Below are 23910 nucleotides of genomic sequence, written 5' to 3'. Positions count from 1 at the left end.
CATTTGAGCGGTGGATATGCTAGTCAGTTATTTCGATTGAGAATGGTTGGGGAGGGGTAGAAAAGGGGAAAAGGTTTGAATTTATATAGCACTTGTAAGCCTGATGGGGCATTGAAACGCTTTATTGGTGATTAGCATGCTACTCTGGAACCCATAAAGGATTAATGGTGAATTAGTATAGTGGAATATGCAAATTGAGAAGTGCACATGTTAGTCTGTTATTTTTGATTGAAAAGGGTAGTGGAGGGATAGAAGAGTGAAGTTTTTTTTTTGTTTTGTTAGGTCATAGCAGTAGGAGGTGGCTTTTGGATGAGTCAAAAGGGTTTTTGAAGGGGAAGAGTCAGAAGGAAGAGTTTAGAAAGGTTTATTTTGGGGGATCGATATAGTAAAAAAGGTGTCAGATGATGCAGGGAGGAGTAGAGTAGGGGAGAGTCTTGAAAGGGTTATTTTGGGGATCATTGTAGTGGTATGCGAATTGGGATAAATGAGAGTGGTTTTAGAGGATATATTCCTAGATGTACAGGGTGAGAGATAGGGTAGTGCATTGGAAAGAGTAGTAGAAAAGAAGTTTGAGATGAGTCAGAAAGGTGGGCTAGAAGATATATTGAGAGAGGTATAGGTTGAGAAATAGGGTAGTGCATTGGAAATGCTAAATTAGAAGAAAGTGATAAATATATAGATCCATAAGTACATTGAAAGTATATAGATGCATAAAGGAGGTAAGTATATTAGATTAAAGATATTGATAGAGGTACAGGATGAGAAATAGGGTAGTGCATTGGATATGCTTTTTCAGGAGAAAAGTAACAGACACAGATCCAAGTACATGGAAGGTACATAGATGCACAATGGAAGCAAGTACATGTAGACCAAAGATGATTTTTTTTTACAATAATTATTCTACATGTTTATACAAAGCAATACCGATAATGACTTCATGTAGATGTTGAAAAGCATGGGCAAGATGATAGAGCCTTGAGGGACTCCTGCTTTTGTGGAGTATGGTTTGGACAAGAAAGGTGGGGTATGGATGACATTAGTTCTGTTTCGAAGGTAGGATGTGATCCAGTCTAGAGCAGTCCCTCTATGCCAGCTTCATAGAGTCTTTGTTTCAGGGTGTCATGGTCAACCGTGTCAAAGGCAGCCGAGAGGTCAAAGAGGAGTAGCGCATCAACCCCGTTGCAGTCTACTGTATTCTTCAGGTCATTCCAGATGGCAAGGAAGGCAGATTCAGTGCCTCTTCCCAGACGGAATCCTGTTTGGAAGTCTGAAAGTATGTCATTCTCTTCAATGAATTGTGACATCTGGGTGAACGCTGCTCTTTCTATCAGTTTGCTCAGGAAAGGTCCATTTGTAATGGTTCTGTAGTTGTCAGGGTTCAGCGGGTCCAAGTATGTTTTCGTCAGTAAAGGGCATATCTGTGACTTTTTTAGTTCTTCTGGAAATATTCCGGTAGTTAAGGAATCGTTGATGATTCTTCTTACCGGAGTGGCAGCAGAGGTTGTTAAAAGAATTGTCTTGAATGTTTGTGGTGGACAGGGGTCGGAAGGGCTGCTGGCAGGCCTGCTTGCTTTGACCAGGTCCATAAATTAATCGTGTGAGATGTGTTGGAAGGAACGGAGAGGCTGGGTTAGAGTATTCTTGGATTGTTGTTTTGTACAAGGGTTAGTGCTGGTGCTTTGTTTCTGTTTTAAGTACAAGTCCAATGTGTCTACTTTGTCCATGTAATGACTTGCCAGTTTGGCTGTGAAATATTGAGTAACAGGATGAGTTCCTTCTAGGCAATTTGGGTTGCAAAATTCATTGAGTATTTTATAGAATTCTTTATTTGCACATTTAGCATTTTTAATTCTGTCTGAATAGTACCCTTTCTTAGCTTTGTTGATAGCTGATTTGTATAATCTGTTAATTTTCTGTAGGTGAAGTTTGTGTTGTTTGGCGTTTGTTTTGAGCTAGGTACGTTGCTGCTTTCTAATTTGTTGTTTTATGCCTGTTATTTCTATTTTTCTCCAAGGTGCTTTTTTCCTTTTGTTCTGTTGAATAGTTTTGAGTGCTATCAGGATGTCAAAAGCTTCCTGTAGCCACTCATATAGATTTTGAACAGAATTTATTGTTTCCAGATTTGTACTGGATATTAGTTGTGTTTCTAAGTGTTTCAAATTGAGTTTTTTCCACGGCCGATAGGTGGATGAATGTAAGGTTGTTTTAGGTGAGTCGCTTAGTGTTGTTTTATGTTGGGAAGCAAGCAAGTGGTGGTCTGACCATGTGACTGGAGTTAAAGTTTGAAAGGTAACTAGTTCAGTATTAGCAAAAATGACATCTAGGATATGTCCGGTGTTGTGTGTGGGTCTGTGGACAATCTGATGCAGGTTCAGTGCCTCTAGGCCAGTGAGTATTGTTTTTGGATGGGTCATATTGAGTTTGTCAAACCAAATGTTGAGGTCACCCAGAACGCATAGGTTGGAGTGTATTGTTATCAGGTTTGAATCTGTGACTAGAAGTACGTCTGGAAATATCGCATTGCTAGGTGGAGGTCCGTAAAGGAGCAGGAAGTTGCAGTAGGAAGACGGTGTAGGATTGCATCCTGTTAGAAGAGCCTCACAATTCTTTATGGAGATGTTGTCAACTTTAGTGATATGTTATGTTTGCCTTAACACAACAGCTAGACCACCTCCTTTTTTGCCTATACGATTTTGGGTGATCGTTTGATAGCCTAGAATAATGGCTTCAAGCAGGACTAGAGCTATATCATCTCCCAACCATGATTCAGTTATGAATAGGATGTCTGGTTTTGCATCTGTGAGAAGGTCGTAGATGTGATGTTTAAACAAAAATTTAAGTATTTCAGTGACCCACTGGCCTACCAGTAACTTTTGCTTACCATTGTGTGAGATAACTAAGATATAGTACATCTGAAAAGTTATTGAGCCATGAAATTCCTTTTTCGGTGTTGCATGAGAGGTATATTTTGCAACTCAGGAGCCTGTGGGGGCACCTGTTGATGCGTTTATTACAAAGGTATTTAATTAAACATCCTGAATTCAATATATAAGAATATTTCTTTATAATATTGGTTAATACTTACAAAAGTAGAGCTCTTTTCAGGGTCTAATGCAATTATTTTGTTGTTGGTGAGTTTAAAATGTCAGTCAATTAATTGCCTTTCGCAAAGTAATCAACAAAGGATATCATTATGTTTTAAAGCAACTGAGTATTTTGAGATGGTGTTGAGATGTAAGGTGAACTTGGTTAGCTGAGATTATGAAGCTCTCTAACCTGGCCAGTGTATTTACTACTTGGCCCTTTAGTTGTTTTATCATATCATGGGGAGGCAGTGGCGGTCAGCACAATCTGGAGTGGTGAGGCAAGGGGGTAAGGAGGTATAATTCTAAAACAAAAAGAAAAATTCACTTTCCTCCTCGACGCTCTGTCCCACGTCGTCTCTTCTCGCCGAACAGGAAGCAGCCAGGCTCCCCATAGCCAATCACAAAGCTGAAATGCAGCGTTGTTTTTATTGGCTCCACTAAATCAATCACAATGCTGCAATGCAGCACTATGATTGGGCTGAGGGCTTTGGTTCGGTGCTCTGACAGGGACTGAGGGCATTGGCATGTTCTCCATGCAGGCTTTAATGCGGCCTGCATGGAGAACATGCTAAAGTGTGCATGACTGTTTGGGCGGCCCATGAGGGCCGGTCAAAGCATCACGAGGACTTTAGTGTGCCCATCACTTCCCCCTTGCTCTGTCAGCAGAGCAGCCCCACCCACATGCTACAGCAGCAGGGAAGAATAAATTAATAATAACATTGCGTTATTATCATTTTATTTTAATTTTCTTTTACTGCTGCACAGCAGCAGTGGGGTGACAGTCCTCCGCCTTAGCGGAGGAGCCACCACTGTGGGAGGTATTTCATGTAAAAAGTAAAGAGCATCTGGAATGTGTTTCGCAAGTTTGTGTTCTAGGTCCACTTGGAAGATAATTCAAGTATCAGCATATGAGAATGTTTTCAGTGCTTCCACTTGTTCAGAAAGAAAGACACCTGACATTCAAGGCATTTGCTATGTCTTATATCTGCGTTATGTATAAAATGCACAGTGATGCCTCCTTTTGGAGGATGGTTTCCTAGAAGATATTAATCTTACATCTCTGTGCATTTACAGTCTCTGTTTATTGTGTTTTCTCAGTCACAGTATGAATGTGGATACATATGAGACTTTGTCCAATTCTTTCCCCCTTATAGGATAGTGGTATGCCTGTTATTTTAGGCATGTCAAACAAACAAAAGATGATGGAAAGAATGTTTGCAACAGCCCTAGCCGCTGAACATCACTAAGGGTAGCCTTTACAAGCCATTGTACTTTTGCTCATCATGACCCCGCAGACAAGACCCAGCCATTTGCAAATCAGTCTTGGTCCTTCTCCAATAGGAACAGTCCAGACAGAACTCTCTGAACTGCCACACAGCAACCCAAAACCGGTTTCAACCTGATTGGGCCTCTTCAGTCGGGTGTAGCTTGGTCCCAGTGACATAGTGAGGAACTCACATCTGGGCACACCCTTAGCCACTTGGGGTGTTCTGGATTGGTTACTGGCACACTCATTATTGTCTATGCTCTGTAAACTTCTACCTGTGTCTCTTTCTCTGATTCTTATCTCCAGCTACAGATATGCACCCAAGCAACCCTTCTCCTTGAGCCAATACTGCACACTATTATGTGTTCCTGCTGCATATCATTTGGTGCTACCATTAACCAAAAATCCCTGTTCACTTTAAGTAAAGATCATCTGTTGCCCTCCTAATACAACTTGGTCAGGGCTCACCTCAGGCACCACAGTAAGTGCTCCTCTGCTGCACAGCACTCACAGCTTCCAGGATACAGATTTCCATTTGCTCCTCTGGTGCTTTGTTAGAAATGTGGTCTCCAATTGGCAGAGGTTTGCACCTGCTCCAAGTAGAGACCCTCACTCCATTCAGGGTACGGGAGTCATGAAGCTAAGATAACCCTACTCTCTCCCTTGGTAGCTTGGCACGAGCAATCAGGCGTATCTCAGAGGTAATGGGTAAAGTATTTGTACGCACACACACACAAAGGAACACAGCAAAAACACTACAAAAGTGAAAACACTACAAAAGAAGTCCAAAAGTAAAAACACTACAAAAGAAGTTCACACAAGTTTAAAAAAACAGCCATGAAGCAGGGGCTGTGTCTATTACTCAGCACGAAGTAGGCGCTGCATCAGTCTTTTGCAGTTATGCATCGATAAAACAGGTGCTCAGAGTCGATGGGTAGATTTGCTCCTTAAGATCATCAGGTTACACTTCCAAAGGCCCATGAACTGGTTTTGGCACCACTTGGCAAGTTAGGCCTCTCAGCAGAAAAGTGCAGGCACTGGCAGGTGAGGTATTTGATGGCCCTGAGACTTCTTAATAGGAAGCAGGCACGCACAAGCCCTTGGAGAACCTTGGAAGCAGGATGTAGAAAGCAAAGTCCAATCCTTTCACTCCAAAGACCGAATCAGCAAGCAGCAGGCTAGCGCAGCAAAGTAGCAGGCAGAGTACCAGTCCCTGCTACAGCATCCAGCTCCTCTTCCTGGTAGAATGTCCTCAGTTCAGAAGTGTTCTGATTTTGGGGTGATAGAGGTCCAATACTTACACCTCTTTCTGCCTTTGAAGTAGGAAAACTTTGTCTTTGTAGTGCACAAGACCCTGTCTTTCCATGACCTGGTTCTAGACACAGCAGGGGGGTGGAAACAGCTTTGTGTGAGGACAGGCAAAGCCCTATTCAGGTGTCAGTGACAACAACCTCCCACCACTTTAGCTCTGGAAAGTCCATCAGACTGGTGATAGACCATCAGAATATGCAAGGCACACCTCAGCTCCCTTTGTGTGACTGTCTGGAATAATTGTACATGGCCCAACTATCAGCCAACCCAGACATGTATTGTGCAGACAAGCAGGGGCACATGATGGTGGTTATGCAAGAAAATGCCCACTTTCTCAAAGTGGCATTTTCAAATGTGCAATTTAAAAACCAGCTTCACCAAAAGATTTATTTTTAAATTGTGAGGTCAGAGATCCCGAACTCCTAATCTCTACCTGCTGCCAATGGGAAATTACACTTAAAAGGTTTTTCAAGGCAATCCACATTTACACTATGGCAGAGATAGGCCTTGCAATAGTGAAACACGAAATTTGCAGTTTTTCACTATTAGAATATGTAAAACACAACAGTACATGTCCTACTTTTTAAATACACTGCACCCTGCCATTGGGGCCTCCTTGGGCCGACCTTAGGGGTGCCTTACATGTAGCAAAAGGGAAGGTTTGGACCTGGGAAGTGGATGCACTTATCAGGTCGAAATGGCAGTTTAAAACTGCACACAGACACTGCAGTGGCAAACCTGAGACATGTTTGTAGAGCTACTCATGTGGGCGGCACACATGGTGCATTTTACTAAGGACTTACTAGTAAATCAAACATGCCAATCAGGGATGAACCAATCACCAATACATTTTAGACAGAGGGCATATGCACTTTAGCACTGGTTAGCAGTGTTAAAGTGCCCAGAGTCCGAAAACCAACAGAAACAGGTCAGAAAAACAAGGAGGAAGAAGGCAAAACGTTTGGAGATACCCAGCAAAATGCACCGGTGCAACATGCATATTGCCTGTCAGTTACCTGCAACCAGTGGCATAACGCAAAATGATGGGAATCCCCAGTGAAATGTGGTGAAGGGCCTCTGAGTATCACATATCTCCCAGATATACATTGGCCTTGGGCTGAATAGGGGTCTGCTAAAGAGTTGGGGGCCCTTTGATGTACATCCCCCTGTGCCTTCAACTGAACACCATCCTGCAGCCTGCGGGTGCACATTATTCTGTGTCCCTTGCTGAGTTTCCTATGTGTAATTGCTGATCATGTGCAATTACACTTGTATGTTTGTTTATGTGCATGGATGCCTGGACATCTCTTGGACATTGAAAACATGGGTGTCCGTCGCAGTATGTCCTGTGTACATGGTTTGCAGTCTATGTGTGCGGCACAACTTGTGCATCCTTGTGCCTCCTTGTGCATCTACTATTCAAGATCCAAACCTATTAACACTGTATTTTTGGCAGTGGAATTCATATTAACTGCTTGTCATGTCCATGTGTACTTAGTAAACGTAGACTGTGAATTACGTATGGCTGTGTACTTTGCATAATCTTTGTATTGCCATTATTCCTCCCCATCAGAGTAGGCAGCAGACTTTTCCTTTTTTTTTAAATGACTTCTTTCTTCCTTAGACTATTCAAAGTTGTGGTTAATCTTATCATCCATTTTTTAGTAAATGATAGGTTTAATAACCTGATTGGGCTGCATAATGCAGGACCTCTAATGTGCACATCGTGTACCGGATGAATACAGTGGCATGAGGCTTCATATTTACTGTGTGTGCAATTTGTGCCATATTCCACTTTGCTCAGTTAGATGGGTTTTCTACAACATGCTATATGTATTTTCATCCGATTAAGCAATTCACCGCCAGACTTCTCTCTCGTCAGTTATTCCACTTCAAAAATGTACACCTGGTCATTATTAGAACATAGATAACATATGCAACCCTGGGAAACACCCCAATATCACGTGTCACAGTTGTTAGATATCCATGTTTTCTCCACATTACCCTTCAATATATTTCCTGTACATTCACGCGAGCGCCTCTTTGCCTGTCTTTCCTAGGGAAACTCCTTCACTGGAAGTTGCATACTCTTTTCAGAAAATTTAAGTCTCTCTTTCATTATTAAAACAATTAAAATCCACTTTACAATACACTCAAAAATTCCCTACAACTTCGCACAAAACATTTTTACTATCTGTATATGTGTGAATATGTTTTTTGTGCTCCTGCTCTTAAGAACAAGCGGACCTTTTATTTTGCACTGATTAAATAACCGCCCGTGCTTCCATCACCTGTTATTTCACGGCCATTTATAACGAGAAAGAAAATTATTTTCTAGCAGCACTTTTAGATTCATGCACTGATTCCTCAATTTATCCACCAACTCTCCTCAATCTCCTGGGTGTTTAGGGGGCATAATATCAAGCACAGGTGATAAAATTATCGCCGCTTTATCGGCAGGAAACTGCCGCTAAAGCGGCGATAATGGGCTTGATAATATGTCCTTGTGAATTCCCATAGAAGCCCAGGTTTTGGTGTTAACCTGGGCTGCTATGGGAATTCACAGGGGCATATTATCAAGCCCATTATCGCCGCTTTAGCGGCAGTTTCCTGCCGATAAAGCGGCGATAATTTTATTGCCTGTTCTTGATAATATGCCCCTAAGTTTTTTAAGCATTGCTTACTGTTGTCTTTAGAGATTCATCGATTTTAAGGGTTTTAAGTTTCATTTCTTGACGTTGCATTTTGTCTTTTTTCAGCTTGAGCACCTCCCATGTCAAAATGTCTTCTCTTTTTTGTGTCCATTTATTTTGGGTGGAAGAAATACCTTCCAATCCTGTTTGAGTACTCAGAGGCAATACTCTCTTTCTACAGATGAAGTTGCATCTGGTAAGTTCTTCCCCCTGTCAGGGCCAACTCCCCCACTACTGCTGTTGAAAATAGTGATAAGTTTTAGATGCCTCTAGTGGCGTAGCTAGAGGGGGGTGAGGTGGTAGTCTGCCCGAGAGGCACGAATTTTGGAGGTGGCGGCCTCCCTTCGCTCTTACCTGCCGCCTTGGGGCGTCAGTAGCAAGCATCCCCCCATCCTCAATGCATTTGCTACGGCAAGTGGAGAAAACTCACCAGCACACCTCCCCCCGCTCTTCACTGCGACCGCAGCAGGGCAGCAAATGCAGGGACCGCCACAGGCAGCCAGAGGGCTAGCTATGCCACTGGATGCCTCCTCTGCAAGTTGTTCAGCCAGCTTAGTGGTAAACTGATCAGCGCCATCACATCAGCACGTGCAGGCTCTTGTATGGCTTGCTGGTGATCCTATGTGCCATTGGACTTTAAGGGATGGGAGTCTCGGGGAGGCCTGTGCTCCTGCCCTGTGATGTCCATAGAGGCAGCAGGTCCACTCACTTCATAACTGCATGAAGAGGAGAAGTTGCACCATCAGACAGGAGTAGCCAGCGAGGCTTGCACCCGCTTGATAACATGTGCCACATGATAGGCATTAGATAGTCCTGACTTTGAGGAATAGGCAAATGTCAAGGTTTAGAGAGGGAGAAATTAGGTTACCACTAATCCCTTGACTCATTTCTTTCTTGCTAAGATTATTGTGAGCAAGTGATGTTTGTGACAGTAAAGGTGCCTATGTATGGGGTAACTGTAGGGAATGTGGATTCCCACATGTCAGTGTTCCTGCAAGCCAGCCATTAATAACTAGTAACATGTTAACCACTTCCGTGCTGATGACGGAGCCGCTCCATCATCAGCAGCAGCAGAAGAAAGTAACAAAGAGAAACCCTCCTCCTCCCCAATAAAAGAGGTGATGCCTAAACCGCTGATATTGTGTGCCATGTCAGGTATCGCTGAGGATCACTGGCAGGCAGATCCAATGAAACGTGTTCAGAAAAAGCATGCAGCCCTATTTGGTGATGATGCATGAGCCTCATCCTGAGTCAGTTACAGGGGTATATCACGAGAAATGTCTTCTAGGACTTGGTGACTCAACTGCTGAGGATCACGAGCAGACAATAACACTGAGACACAGCATTACTATCAAATAATGAGAAAGTGATTTGTTGGCCAATTCTTTTTTTTAGTTTGAGCAGCTTTATTACAAACTAAGAAATATAAACATGAGTAATAAACATATCCGATATAAATGTAAAGTCATAAATAAAAAAGCTAAATGACAAAAAAGACAAAAAGCTGTTTACAATTTTAAATAAAATTGTAGAGAAGGGAGAATGGGAGGGAAAAGGGAAAGGGAAAGGAAGGAGGGAAACATGGAAGAGTTAATGAGAACAATTGAAGACCGCATAGTGATATGCATTACTTAATCAAACATCAAAAATATGAAATATATAAGTAATTAACAGCCTGATTCATCAAAGACTCGTTTTGCGAGTCTTTAATAGCGATTCATAAGGAATCGCTATTAAGGACTTGCAAAACGGTATTCATGTAGGAATTGCAAAAAATATTGCGATTCCTACATGTTCTTTATTTGCGATTAGCAAATTGCTAATCGCAAATAAGGAATAACTCCCCATGCATTCCTATGGGCCTGAGGCCCGTAGGAATGCATGGGGAGTTATTCTTTATTTGCGATTAGCAATTAGCTAATCGCAAATAAGGATGCGAATTCAAGGGTGCAGGGGTGTCCAAAGGACACCCTGTAGCACCCCTGAAATGTAAGCTACATTGGTGTTGCGCACACACATGTCCAAAGGACATGTGTGTGTGTAACATGCAACTTAGATAAATGCATTTAAATGCATTTTTCTAAGTTTTTGCTATTTACCACGAGGTCTGACCTCGCGGTAAATAGCGGCCCAAAATTGCGATTTCGCAATTTTAAAATGATTCATGAATTGCATTTAAGGAATCTCAAATAGAGATTCCTTCAATGCAATTCTTCGCAAATGTGCGAATTCTTTAATAGCGAATTTTGCATTTGGGATGATGAATCCCAAATGCAAAAATTGCACTCGCAAAAGGCAAGATTCTGAGAATCTTGCCCTTTGCGAGTGCAATTTAGCTTGATGAATCAGGCTGATAAACATTTCGGAACATGCAGAATTAACCTGATTTCTAACTGAGAGATCCAAGAAATCAGTTAAGGGGTACCAAAATAATTGTCTGTTAACATATGGTCTACAAGATAAAGAAAAAGCAACTTCTAGAAGGAGATAATGACAAATATTATGCCACCAGGCTGTAAATGAAATACTAGTTTCACATTTCCAATTAAGAGTACTTTGCTGAAAAGCTAAAGCCAGCTTAAGGTCAAACAATCCTGTTTTATGAGAACCTAACAAGAGAACATCAGATAAGCTACCCAAAAGACGGAGCATATAGAAGAATAGATTAAACCATAATTTTCATGGAATCAAGCCAACCCCACCAAAATAGAAATAACAGGTTCCAAGAAGAAGGACGTTTAGTAAGTATGCCAAGACCTTCTTTCATGTTTAGATTAACAGAGGCTTGTATGGAGTTTGTAAAACATATACCTAAATACTTAGGGCCTCATTGCCACTTTGGCGATCCTCCAGTGGCACCGCCACCATACCATCCACTGGAGGACCATCAAAGCCATGGTCCGCCAGCCCGCCAGATGAGTTAAACTCTGGTCTGGTGGGCGCTGCTGCTGTGGTCTGTTAGGCTCATAGAAGAGTACGGACTGCACATTCCTGTAAGCATGGTATATCTTGATCTTTAAATAAATGAGATCCACCAGAAGGTTGGACAGATTCAATATTAGAAAGTTGCTTCTTATTCTTTAAATAAATAGCAACATACTTCCCCAATAATTTCATCCCCCCTAATAGTGGGCACTATTACAAAGTAAATGAGATGCATGGTTATTTTATTAACGTTTAGTTTAGCGCAAACCAAATCCTGTAAAGTAGATTCAGAAGTTGAAGTGGAGAATTGATGTTCCAGGTATTCAATTGTCTGCCAATATAGATTTCTGTCACTTAGTAAATGATTTCCTTTTTTAATCAACAAAGTCAATAACAAACCCACGGGCAGAGGCCTTAAACGTATCCTATAATATTTGGGGGGGAAATATCAGGATCAGTATTAAGTGTAAAAAATTAATTAGGAAAAACTGCAAAAGAAGTAGAAAAAGAGGGGTCTAATAAAAGAGTATTATTAAACCGCCAACAATTCAATTGGTTATGTGCCTGTAAATGTATTGCGACTTATATAGCGCACGCATCACCCGAAGGTATCAAGGCGCTTGCCTTGGGAACCTGTCCTGGCTTTTCCCTGTGAGATAACCCCTACTGGGTATCCCCGGGGTGAAAGCCAGGCATCCCGCAGCAGGTGGGCTGCCGTAGCGGAGATTAAGCAACTATTGCCCAGAGTTGCAGCGTGGGACCCCATGATTAGAATAGGCACCGAGGCGAGAATTATCGAGTCCGTGGACATTTTTGGGCTCAGGACCCTGCCGCGTCGGGAATTGAACCCTGGTCCCGGGCCAGACCTCTGCATCAGGGTCTGCCGCTCTAATCAGTGAGCCACACTTCTCCTGCCTGGAGTATATCCAAATCTACAACAAGGTGAGTATGGTCAGAAATAACAATAGGTTCAATAGAAGCTGAAATAAGATTTTGTGCCAAAGGGTGACTCTGTAAAATATAATCTAAATGGGTAAGGCAGCCATGTGGCGGAGAATAAAAAGAGAACTTCTTTGCAGTAGATTTACATAAACTCCATGCAGCTAATAGGTGATTCTGTGAAATAGTAGAATTAAATTGTTTATATGCTTTATTAGGAATAAAACAAACTTGGCAATGACAATTTAAAAACCAAGCCCAACCAATACTGCTTTAATTTTAAAGCTTTTGACTCCGTCAGATGGGGCTCTTTTAATAGGACCAAATCTGGATAGTAGGCAGCTGAGTGAGATTGTATTCTCTGCTTTTTGCTAGAATAATAAAACCTTTTACATTCCAGAATAAGACTCTGAACAAAACAATCAACAATTAAATATAAAACTACACGATCACGAATATAAAAAAAGATGGTGTAACAAGAAGGATGAAGAATAAATCATCCAAGAAAATTAAGCTAAAGATAAGAAAATGAAAAAAGGAAGGAAAAAGGAAAAATAACAGATAAGACAAGAAAAGACAGTACATGTCAAGAAAACAACTGACGACTGAAATACGTACCTTAAAAGAGCAGAATAATGGGGTGGTGGCACACAAATGAAGGCAGCACACTGACTAGGATCAACGCACCACAGCGGAGGACAACAAACAGCAGAGAGAAAACACACACATGAAGAATCACTGGAACCTGTAGAGAAGGTAGAAAAAACAAACAAGCAAAAACAAAATAGTTAAGCCTTAACATAATACCAAAACCTCAGGTAACAACAAACAACATAAGAAGCAATACACAATTTGTAATACAGTATATTATTTCAAATAAACATTTCAACAGTTCAACAAGAAGAAGGACCAGCAAAATCCATAGAAATTATCAAATGAGAATTTATTAAGTTCAGTTGGATCTTCATAAGTAGTGGGGCTGTTCCGAGAAGTCACTATAAATATGCACGGATGGAACAGACCATAGCTAGAACCTAATGTTCGTACTGCCGGGAGAAGATGGAGGAAATCTTTCCTACGTTTAGCCATAGCTGTGGAAACATCCTGTGTAAGAAAAAACTTTGCACCAGACATTACTAGTTGTTATTTAGCTTTTACTGCATTTAGGAATTTTAAGAGATCCCTGAATTCCCCCCAAAAAATTATCACACCACGATGTTTGGTAGGAGCATCCGGTAAAGATAGATGAGGACCCAGTCTGTGAGCATGTTGAATATTGAGACTTTGTGATGGAGGTAAATCTAAATGTTTTGGCAGAAAGGTGAAAAAGGAGACCGAATCATCTCCTTCAATTCCTTCAGAAAGGCCATACCGATGTAAATTGTGCCTACTCCTATGTTCTAGGTCTTCTCCGTGTTTTTTTCAACAATAGAACATCTTTTTCTAAGGCTGCAATTTTATGGGAGGCAATTTGTAAGTCAGTAACTTGCTGATCAACTGGAGACATTCTAATTTCTACATTGGACCATTTGTCATCAAGCAGGTGAATGTGACTTCTTGTTTCCTCAATGAACGGTTGCAGAGCTCATATTTCCTTTAGTACAGTGTCTAAAGAGACAGGAGATAACGTCTTCAGTAGAGAGGAAGGATCCTATTTAAGTCTCTTATTTGTAGAGGAAGGGAGCAGTGACTTCAGTGAGGAAGTGAAGGAAGTAGTCGAACAAAAAACCACCGACTGAGCCAATTCAAGAGCAACACAGGAGCATTCCATGAAGGCTACAGGAGAGGAAGAGCTGTATATAGATATGACACTAGAATGAACTCTAGTAGAAGTTAAAGGCGTCTTAACTCTGCCACATAAAGCTTGGTGAAAGAGTAGAGACGAAAATATGTAACCAAGCAAATTCAGGTAAAGACCCAAGGCAAATGACTACTCCAGAATCAACAAGAAATATGTGAAGGCATCAGAATGACAGTGATGAGTACTGGGATGACTTGCACATAAAAAACTAATAATAAATGCCAAGTGGTAACTAGCGAGAAGAAACCAGTCGAATATCACCAAACTAGAAATGGAAAGGAGATCAAACAAGCATTGGAAATGCAATAGGTCTCGCATTAGGAAAGTTTGAGCTATTGGTATTGTAAATGAAACTTTTTTTAATTTATGTGTTGGTTTTGAAAGTAGCAAAATTAATAGTTTTGTCAGTTACAATGTCAATAGTGTTAACTTTTGCAAATGTGACACCTATAGCATTTGTAATGCAATGTGTGTTGTATTTACGTAACTTAGATGTCTTGATATTACAAATAACAATGGCTTTTAATTTTGTAAATAATTAATACTTAAATAAAAGTTATTGTAATTTATAATGGCAATAGCTTAAACGTTTGTAAATAACTTGTGAAGATTATGTTCAGTGTATTTTATTGTGACGAAAATCCAAGAACATTGCATTTGCACCTACACATACACAGAGCCACACACACACACATATAGATGTGGTAGTGGTGGATCTGGGGGATATGGTGGTGGTGGATGTGGTGGTGGTGGTGATGGTGGATGTGGTGGTGATGGTGGTGGATGAGGGGGTGGATGTGGTGGTGGATGTGGTGGTGGTGGTGGAGGTGGTGGATGTGGTGGTGATGTGGTGGATGTGGTGGTTGTGGATGTGGTGGTTGTGGATGTGGTGAAAGTGGTGGTGGATGTGGTGGTGTAAGTGATGATGGTGGGTGTGGTGGATGTGGTGGTGGTGGATGCGGTGGTGGATGTGGTGGTGGATGTGGTGGTGGTGGATGCGGTGGTGGATGTGGTGGTGGATGTGGTGGATGAGGTGGTGGAGGTGGTGGTGGAAGAGGTGGATGTGGTGGTGGGTGCGGTGGTGGTGGAAGTGGTGGATGTGGTGGTGGATGTGGCGGTGGTGGATGTGGTGATCGTGGTGGTGGTGGATGTGGTGGTGGTGGATGTGGTGGTGGTGGATGTGGTGGTGGATGTGGTGGTGGATGTGGAGGTCATGGTGGATGTGGTGGTGGATGTGGTGGTGATGGTGGATGTGGTGGTGATGGTGGATGTGGTGGTGGATATGGTGGATGCGGTGGATGTGGTGAAGGTGGATGCCATTGTGGTGGTGGTGGATGCGGTGGTGGTGGTAGTGGTGGATGGGGTGGTGGTTGTAGTGGATGTGGTGGTGGATGCAGAGGTGGTGGATGCGGTGGTGGTGGAAGTGGTGGATGTGGTGGTGGATGCGGCGGTGGTGGATGTGGTGGTGGTGGTGGATGTGGAGGTCATGGTGGATGTGGTGGTGGATGAGGTGGTGATGGTGGATGTGGTGGTGATGGTGGATGTGGTGGTGGATACGGTGGATATGGTGGATGCGGTGGATGTGGTGAAGGTGGATGCCGTGGTGGTGGTGGTGGATGCGGTGGTGGTGGTAGTGGTGGATGGGGTGGTGGTTGTAGTGGATGTGGTGGTGGATGCGGAGGTGGTGGATGTGGTGGTGGTGGATGCAGTGGCGGTGGATGCGGTGGCGGTGGATGTGGAGGTGATGGTGGATGTGGTGGTGGTTGTGGTGGTAGTGGTGGTGGATGTATTGGATGTGGTGGTGGATGTGGTGGTGGTGGATGTGGTGGTGGTGGATGCGGTGGATGTGGTGGATGTGGTGGTGGATGTGGTGGATGTGGTGGTGGGTGCGGTGGTGGTGGAAGTGGTGGATGTGGTGGTGGATGTGGCGGTGGTGGATGTGGTGGTGGTGGTGGATGTGGTGGTGGTGGATGTGGTGGTGGTGGATGTGGTGGTGGATGTGGTGGTGGATGTGGAGGTCATGGTGGATGTGGTGGTGGATGTGGTGGTGATGGTGGATGTGGTGGTGATGGTGGATGTGGTGGTGATGGTGGATGTGGTGGTGGATGCGGTGGATATGGTGGATGCGGTGGATGTGGTGAAGGTGGATGCCGTGGTGGTGGCGGTGGATGCGGTGGTGGTGGTAGTGGTGGATGGGGTGGTGGTTGTAGTGGATGTGGTGGTGGATGCGGAGGTGGTGGATGCGGTGGTGGTGGATGCGGTGGCGGTGGATGTGGTGGCGGTGGATGTGGAGGTGGTTGTGGTGGTAGTGGTGGTGGATGTATTGGATGTGGTGGTGGATGTGGTGGTGGATGTGGTGGTGGTGGATGTGGTGGTGGTGGATGCGGTGGATGTGGTGGATGTGGTGGTGGATGTGGCGGTGGATGTCATGGTGGATGTGGAGGTGATAGTGGATGTGATGGTGGATGTGGTGGTGGATGTGGTGGTGATGGTAGATGTGGTGGTGGATGCGGTGGATGTGGTGGTGGTGGATGCGGTGGTGATGGTGGATGCAGTGGTGGTAGATGGGGTGGTGGTGGTGGTGGATGGGATGGTGGATGTAGTGGTGGTGGGTGTGGTGGATGTGGTGGTGGTGGGTGTGGTTAAAGTGTTGGTGGATGTGGTGGTGTATGTGGTGGTGGTGGATGCGGTGGTGGATATGGTGGTGGTGGTGGTGGATGTGGTGTTGGTGGATGCAGTGGTGGATGTGGTGGTGGTGGATGCAGTGGATGTGGTGGTGGATGTCATGGTGGATGTGGAGGTGATGGTGGATGTGGTGGTGGATGTGGTGGTGATGGTGGATGTGGTGGTGGATGCGGGGGATGTGGTGGTGGTGGATGCGGTGGATGTGGTGGTGGATGCAGTGGTGGTGGATGGGGTGGTGTTGGTGGTGGATGGGGTGGTGGATGTAGTGGTGGTGGGTATGGTGGATGTGGTGGTGGTGGGTGTGGTTAAAGTGTTGGTGGATGTGGTGGTGGATGTGGTGGTGTATGTGGTGGTGGTGGATGTGGTGGTGGTGGATGTGGTGTTGGTGGATGCGGTGGATGTGGTGGTGGAAGTGGTGGTGGACGTGTTAGATGTGGTGGTGGATGTGGTGAAAGTGGTGGTGGATGTGGTGGTGGATGTGGTGGTGGTGGATGCAGTGGATGTGGATGTGGTGGTGGATGTGGCGGTGGATGTCATGGTGGATGTGGAGGTGATGGTGGATGTGGTGGTGGATGTGGTAGTGGTGGTGGATGCAGTGGATGTGGTGGTGGTGGATGCGGTGGTGGTGGTGGATGCAGTGGTGGTGGTGGATGGGGTGTTGGTGGTGTTGGATGCAGTGGTGGTGGTGGATGGGGTGGGGGTGGTGGATGGGGTGGTGGATGTAGTGGTGGTGGGTGTGGTGGATGTGGTGGTGGTGGGTGTGGTGAAAGTGGTGGTGGATGTGGTGGTGGAAGTGGTGGTGGATGTGGTGGTGGAAGTGGTGGTGTATGTGGTGGTGGTGGATGCGGTGGTGGATGTGGTGGTGGTGGTGGTGGATGTGGTGTTGGTGGATGCGGTGGTGGATGCGGTGGTGGTGGTGGATGTGTTGGATGCGGTGGTGGATGTGGTGGTGCTGGGTGTGGTGGTGGATGTGGTGGTGGATGTGGTGGTGGATGTGGATGCGGTGGATGTGGATGCGGTGGATGTGGCTGCGGTGGATGCGGATGTGGTGGATGCGGTGGATGTGGTGGATGCGGTGGATGTGGATGTGGTGGATGTGGTGGTGGATGTGGCGGTGGATGTCATGGTGGATGTGGAGGTGATAGTGGATGTGGTGGTGGATGTGGTGGTGATGGTGGATGTGGTGGTGGATGCGGTGGATGTGGTGGTGGATGCGGTGGTGGTGGTGGATGCAGTGGTGGTGGTGGATGGGGTGGTGGTGGTGGATGGGGTGGTGGATGTAGTGGTGGTGGGTGTGGTGGATGTGGTGGTGGTGGGTGTGGTGGATGTGGTGGTGGATGTGGCTGTGGATGTGGCGGTGGATGTGGCGGTGGATGTGATGGTGGATGTGATGGTGGATGCGGTGATGGTGGATGCGGTGGTGGTGGTGGTGGATGCGGTGGTGGTGGTGGATGGGGTGGTGGTGAATGGGGTGGTGGATGTGGTGGATGTGGTGGTGGTGGGTGTGTTGGTGGATGTGGCGGTGGATGTGGATGTGGTGGTGGATGTGGATGTGGATGTGGTGGTGGATGTGGATGTGGATGTGGATGTGGTGGTGGATGTGATGGTGGATGTGATGGTGGATGTGGTGTTGGATTACATTGAACCCGCATGCATCAAGTGCGGATTATACAATATAAAATAATGATTTATTTTGCGCTGACTCGCAACCTTAACCAGCCATGATCATTTAGAAATAAATAAGACTCCACGTAGCTGTGTGAATACAGCACATTCTACAGCCGATTAATAAAAAGTCGCCAACACAACTAAATAAAGAGCATGAAAAGACAAATAAGAAAGCTGGTGAAAAAGAAAACACATTGCCCAAAAAATAGTGCTTCTGCAAACTGCATATATTGTGCAAAAAGAAACGGAGCATTACTGACAAAGACCAATAACTTACTTAACAATTCTTTTAAGCTAAAGAAATCCATTGCAGCGCACGTTCAGTGACTAAAAATTGAAATCAAAGCAACCACATTCATCCATCAAAAGAACAGCTCAAGAAGGCTGTATGGTGGGCATCGTAAATAAAAAGTGCACTTTACAAGGCCGGCCGGCCGGCCGTGAAACTGAAAGCACGGCCGGCCGGCCGTGAAAGCCTTTGATGACGCAGGGGGTGGAGCGGCACCAAGCTGGGCAACAGATGGCTGAAGTGGTCACATGTGTACGACCAAATTTAACAAAAATATTTGATGGTGACAATTGTGTGCTTTGTTGTGAAACAGATAATATTATGAAGATGGCCTAATTTCACACTGCTGCGTAGATCACGGGTGGAGTCGTAGGTGACGCCATCCCCAACCTCTGCGAATATCCGGAAGCCACGTGTGCTTGGCTCATGAACTTCGTGTGCGGCTCCACCGCAAATGCAAATATCTTGTTAGTGAATCGGGTCAAGTACATGTATGGGCGTGTTGACGCAAAGGAGCTCAAACAGATGTTGATGTCAATAGCATCCTACTGGCAAAGAACTAGGTAGCAAAGGGGGAAATAACGTAATCATCGGCTGTGCGCCTGGTATGGTTGTGATATTGATACCACTAACCAACTCCCAATAGTCTTGACAAGCTCAGGGACAGGCAGCCCCGAGTTACCAAGCAGCACGCAAAAGAAGGACATTAACTTTGATGAAAGCTACAAACTAAACTATTTAAGACCAAACAACTGGAGTGCTCACGACCTATCACACTAACTTGGAAAGAACTAGGTGTACCTTCTGCTTCAAGCAGGCAGTGAGGTTGTATCAAATAATCAGGCACAAAGTGTGCTATCCGTTTCCAAAATTACTTTTCAGCCAGGGATAGTTCATTGTAAGTCACTACTACAGAGACTCTTTGTGTGATGCACATTCACACAGTCTTGAGTATACTTAGGAGGGCATTGCTGTGGGGAGGGGGGAGGAGAAATGCGACATGGCGGGCAGGGGAGGGGGCGGAGCGGGGAGAGGGTGTTAAGCAGCAGGGGCCTTTGAAGTGAAGCTAAGCTTCACTTCAAAGGTGTGGGAGGAGTGCTGCTGAGGGAACAGACGGCGATTTGGTGATGTGCACGCGCATTTTAGGTCAATGCGCAAGCGCATTGACCTAAAAGCCACGGGCACAGCACCAAATCGCCAAGTTGGGTAAAGTCTGTTTAAGCCCCTCTAGAGCTTCGCCAGCTATGCGCATGCGCACAGCAGGCGAGCCCTAAAAAATAGCGTATTGGATAAAGAGGACCTCAAATGGATGTGCAACGTTGAGGAGCAGGAGCCGACATGGTAGAATTTAAAATGATGACTGCAACATCATGAGGACCCTCAACAGCCCAAAAAAGGTGCAAAACGCCATACCAAAGCAGGACTAGGCAGCGTTTCAATGCAGATAATGTTCCTGTAGCAGGATATCAGCAGTCCCCCAGCACAACTTTGTTAGATGCGCCGAGGCATGAACAGCGCCTCTGACGCGGTGCCGAGCTCCCGCTCTAAGTGGCCATCCTAGACGCCATCCAAACCATGCCCCCCATGATGGCCAATTACTAATAATGCCACTGATTGACAGAGCAACATGCGTGGCATACTAACCTTTTTCTCTAAATATTGGATAAAATATGCAAATATAGTAATCGATTTAAAGTATACACCTCCCAAAAATGAACACTTTAATGTTTGCACTTTAATGTTTCCTTGTTGTCAAAGAAACACATGCATTACTTAAGCATTAACACTGAAATCATCATGTTATCTGCTCACTACATTTTATATTCATTAACAATACAAGTTCTTTTGTACAAAAAAATCATACTTTTTGAACTGCAGCAATACAACTAGTGTTTCCTTATTAAACTCACACATAAACCTGAACACTTAACAAATAAATATACGTCACATTATGAAACCCTGAAAAATGTCCTAGATGACACAAGCTGTCTTCTTAAATGCAAGCAGTATTAGTATTCAGCACAGGACTTCATCCTTTATTAGTAAATCCTGATATTTAAGATGGATTCGAAGGGACTAATAAGTCAGTCCGCTAGGTGTTAATCAATAGAGAGAATGAATAATCAATGCAAAACTGTCACTTCTCTGCCAAAGGGGAAATCATGCAGGAATAAAACAGCACTCCTCTGTTGTAGCCTTCATCAAATACATGCAAAACTAATCAGATAGATTTCCATTCCCTGCACAGAAGTGTGTGGCCTTTTGACAGCAGCTAAGGCAACCAAACGTCGATGCTAATGTTTACCCATACTTCATTGAACAAATCCAAGACCGGCTGCACTTGTGCGCCTATTGTGTGCGCTTATTACCCGACAGATTCCTCTTTGAGCATCTGTGTTTTAGCATCCCACTGCCTATTCAGATTCCCTGCAGCCATACAAACGTTTCCACTGCTACACTAATATTAGTATATTTCAAGAAGCAGGACAATGTACCATACATAAGTCAAACTTTATAGCATGAACCTTGATTCACCAAAATGTCAGGAGTAATGGAAGAGTGATATCTTGTCCCCTTTGACCCACTGATGACATCAGTACCAGTGCATACTGTTTGTTGCACAAGTCTAAGGCCTAGATTTACACTGTTGTAACGAAACTCGAGGGCCCCCTCCTGCAAGGTACATTGAGGGGCCCCCTCCGGACTCAATCAGGAGCTCTCTGGCAAGAGTACTGTCCTGAGGGGGGCTCCCTGGAGCTTGGGCCCCCCGCACAACGGGGGCTGCGGGGGACTGTGTTACGCCACAGCAGATTTATCAAATTGTCCTGCTACACGGAAAGACAACTTGCTGCACTGCGCTGTGTGAAAGGGAGAGGGCAGGAATATGCCATATTTATAAAGATATGGTGTATTGCTGCGGTGTATTCCTGCTCTCTGCCTGTGTTGGCACACAATTTGCTGCCCAATTTGCTGCCTAGCACCAATGCAGGCCCCTTGCACCAAGGTAAAAGGGTGCCTACGATGCAGGAAGAATTATCTTTGTGCATGAAGGGATATCTTCCTGTACAAAAACAATCCTCTCAGTCTTTCTCCTCTTTCTCCTTGTTGCGCCTCCTCTGGGAAGGTGCAGCATTATGACACATTTCCTGGTTGGTCAGTATTGTTAAATCTGGGAATGCACCAAACTCTATGGGTGGATGCGTGTGAACACCCATGCTCCACCCATGGAACGCCTTCCCAGGGCAGAGTAATGCGAGGCGGTGATTTGCGCTGCTTTACAATACTCTACATTTACAAAGCCACGCAGGGCCACAGAGACCTTGTGTCCCTTAATTTAGTTTTGTATTTAACAATCTAGTAATATATTTATCTATTTATAATATTGAATATGGTTTTTAAGAAAGTGAAACAATAAAGAATGACTGACAAAGAATTGTATAATCATTTGTTTCTATATAATTTTTTTTTAAAAGGCTCAGTGACCCTTAATTTAAGCTGCCATTATGGTAATCAGAAAGCTACGCATCCAGATCCAAACTTTCTCAGGATTGGTACCCAAAAATTCGACTCACGTTCCATGATCACTGCCTGGCTGGAGTCATCATCTCCTCACATCATTCAAAATTACCTCATTCTACTTTAAAGCAAAGCCACCCCTTCCCCAACTTTGAGCTGAGATCATAAAACTCCTTGCTCTCCATCCTCCTCCTATCTCCACTCTTCTGCATTTTTATACTTCCTCCTTTCTTCTCCACCCTTTTCCTCCTTTACTCGCTAACTAGTACTAGAATATAGTTCTCATATCATAATATAGCTATGTGCAGATTATGAACCCTGAAGTAAATAACTGTGGATTTTGTTTTTTTCTTGTTATGCATGATGTACAAGGGGCTGATGCCACTGGCCCTGGCTCAAATAAATACAATTCTTCACAGAAAACAGACAGTGTTCTTTACCTATATAATATCATTGACTGAATAAATAATCTTTAAAATGTAAACTATGAGAGAATAATTCAGCATTTGTTTTCCAGATTGGAATTTTGCCTCAGATATGGAAATAGCACCATATCCTTTGAGGGGGCGAAAATCGAGAAGGGGCGAAATTTGGGAGCTTTTTCCTAACAAACTGCAGAAATCTATTTTGGGGAAATCACACTTTCTACTAATCTCATATTTCAAATCAGTTCATAGTTTTACTGATGATTCTGAAACACATGTCATTTTAGGATTGTATCATCCTGGGGTTTGCAAAACGTGTGATTATCAAGATAACATTAATTAGACGTTATTGAGCTGAGAGCAAAGATGAAACCTTGAATGAATATGAACCCAATATTCCTCAATAGTGATCAAAGTTGGCTAGATGAGTGTACTACTTAATATCGAGCCTAGTAAAATTGAGATACAAGAATATTGTGGACAGAATATTGAAAGCTAAGTGCCTACTGGGTAAGTACGGATTTACTATTCCTACCTCTATATCTACATACCTTGAAGATATATATTTTTGGAGATAAGTATAGGAAATCTAAACATACTAACCTTTCAATATTTTGTCATTCAGGGGGCACACTAGGTGGGATAATGGACATGGCTGAGTACATAATCAAAGAAGGATGAAACCCGTAAGCAGTTATGAAGTTCTGTGGCATGAGAATGACATGCCTTAATGATGTTAACTGATATGCCATATAAGACGGCACAAAATACATGGTAAAAGACCAAAGCCTTGTAGAACCACACAAACAAAGAGAAGACCATGCATTACGCAAGGATTTCTGGATACTAAAAAGTAAACAAACCATTTGTGAGTTCCAGCCAGAGAAAAGAATGACAGAAGCTGAAGTACATTTGGATGGTCCACTATAAGGAAGAATGCTAAGAAAGTGAACTAATCCAAAAAAGTTATCCCACGCTGTTGTTATAGAAACGTCTCTATCTGACAGCTTGAGCCAAAGACTGATTGTACACCATCTAGCTGCTGCACACTTACTCTGTGCACTCACACAGCTGCAGTTTCTTCCTGAGGGCGGGGTAGCATTGACCCCCTGCCCGCTGCAGCGGTGCTAAACGTGAAAAATAAAATGCCAATGAAATTATTGAATTGACTTTCTATTTTTCACGTTCAGTGCGCAGTAACCTCCCGGTGGGAGAATTAGGTGAGGGGGGATGTCTCCGCTGCTGTCGATTGGCAGCAGAGGTGGACTTAAGTAGAGCTGACTGGATGCTCCAAAGTGCGCATGT

At 44.1% G+C, this 23910-nt stretch overlaps 1 protein-coding gene across 1 annotated transcript in view; it reads right to left on the bottom strand.

Annotated features, from left to right (window-relative positions):
• The window catches only part of PITX2 (paired like homeodomain 2), a 565621-nt gene that overhangs the window by 352919 nt on the left and 188792 nt on the right, over window positions 1–23910 (bottom strand). The window contains exon 2 of the mRNA XM_078676090.1: window positions 12840–12966. The gene's annotated coding sequence lies outside the window, so the exon portion shown is untranslated. The remainder of the gene's footprint in view (window positions 1–12839; window positions 12967–23910) is intronic.

Source organism: Lissotriton helveticus, chromosome 2_1, assembly GCF_964261635.1.
Source record: "Lissotriton helveticus chromosome 2_1, aLisHel1.1, whole genome shotgun sequence".
NCBI lineage: Eukaryota > Metazoa > Chordata > Amphibia > Caudata > Salamandridae > Lissotriton > Lissotriton helveticus.
Note: the sequence above shows the minus strand (reverse complement) of the source record. Positions and strands in the feature narration are given on the sequence as shown.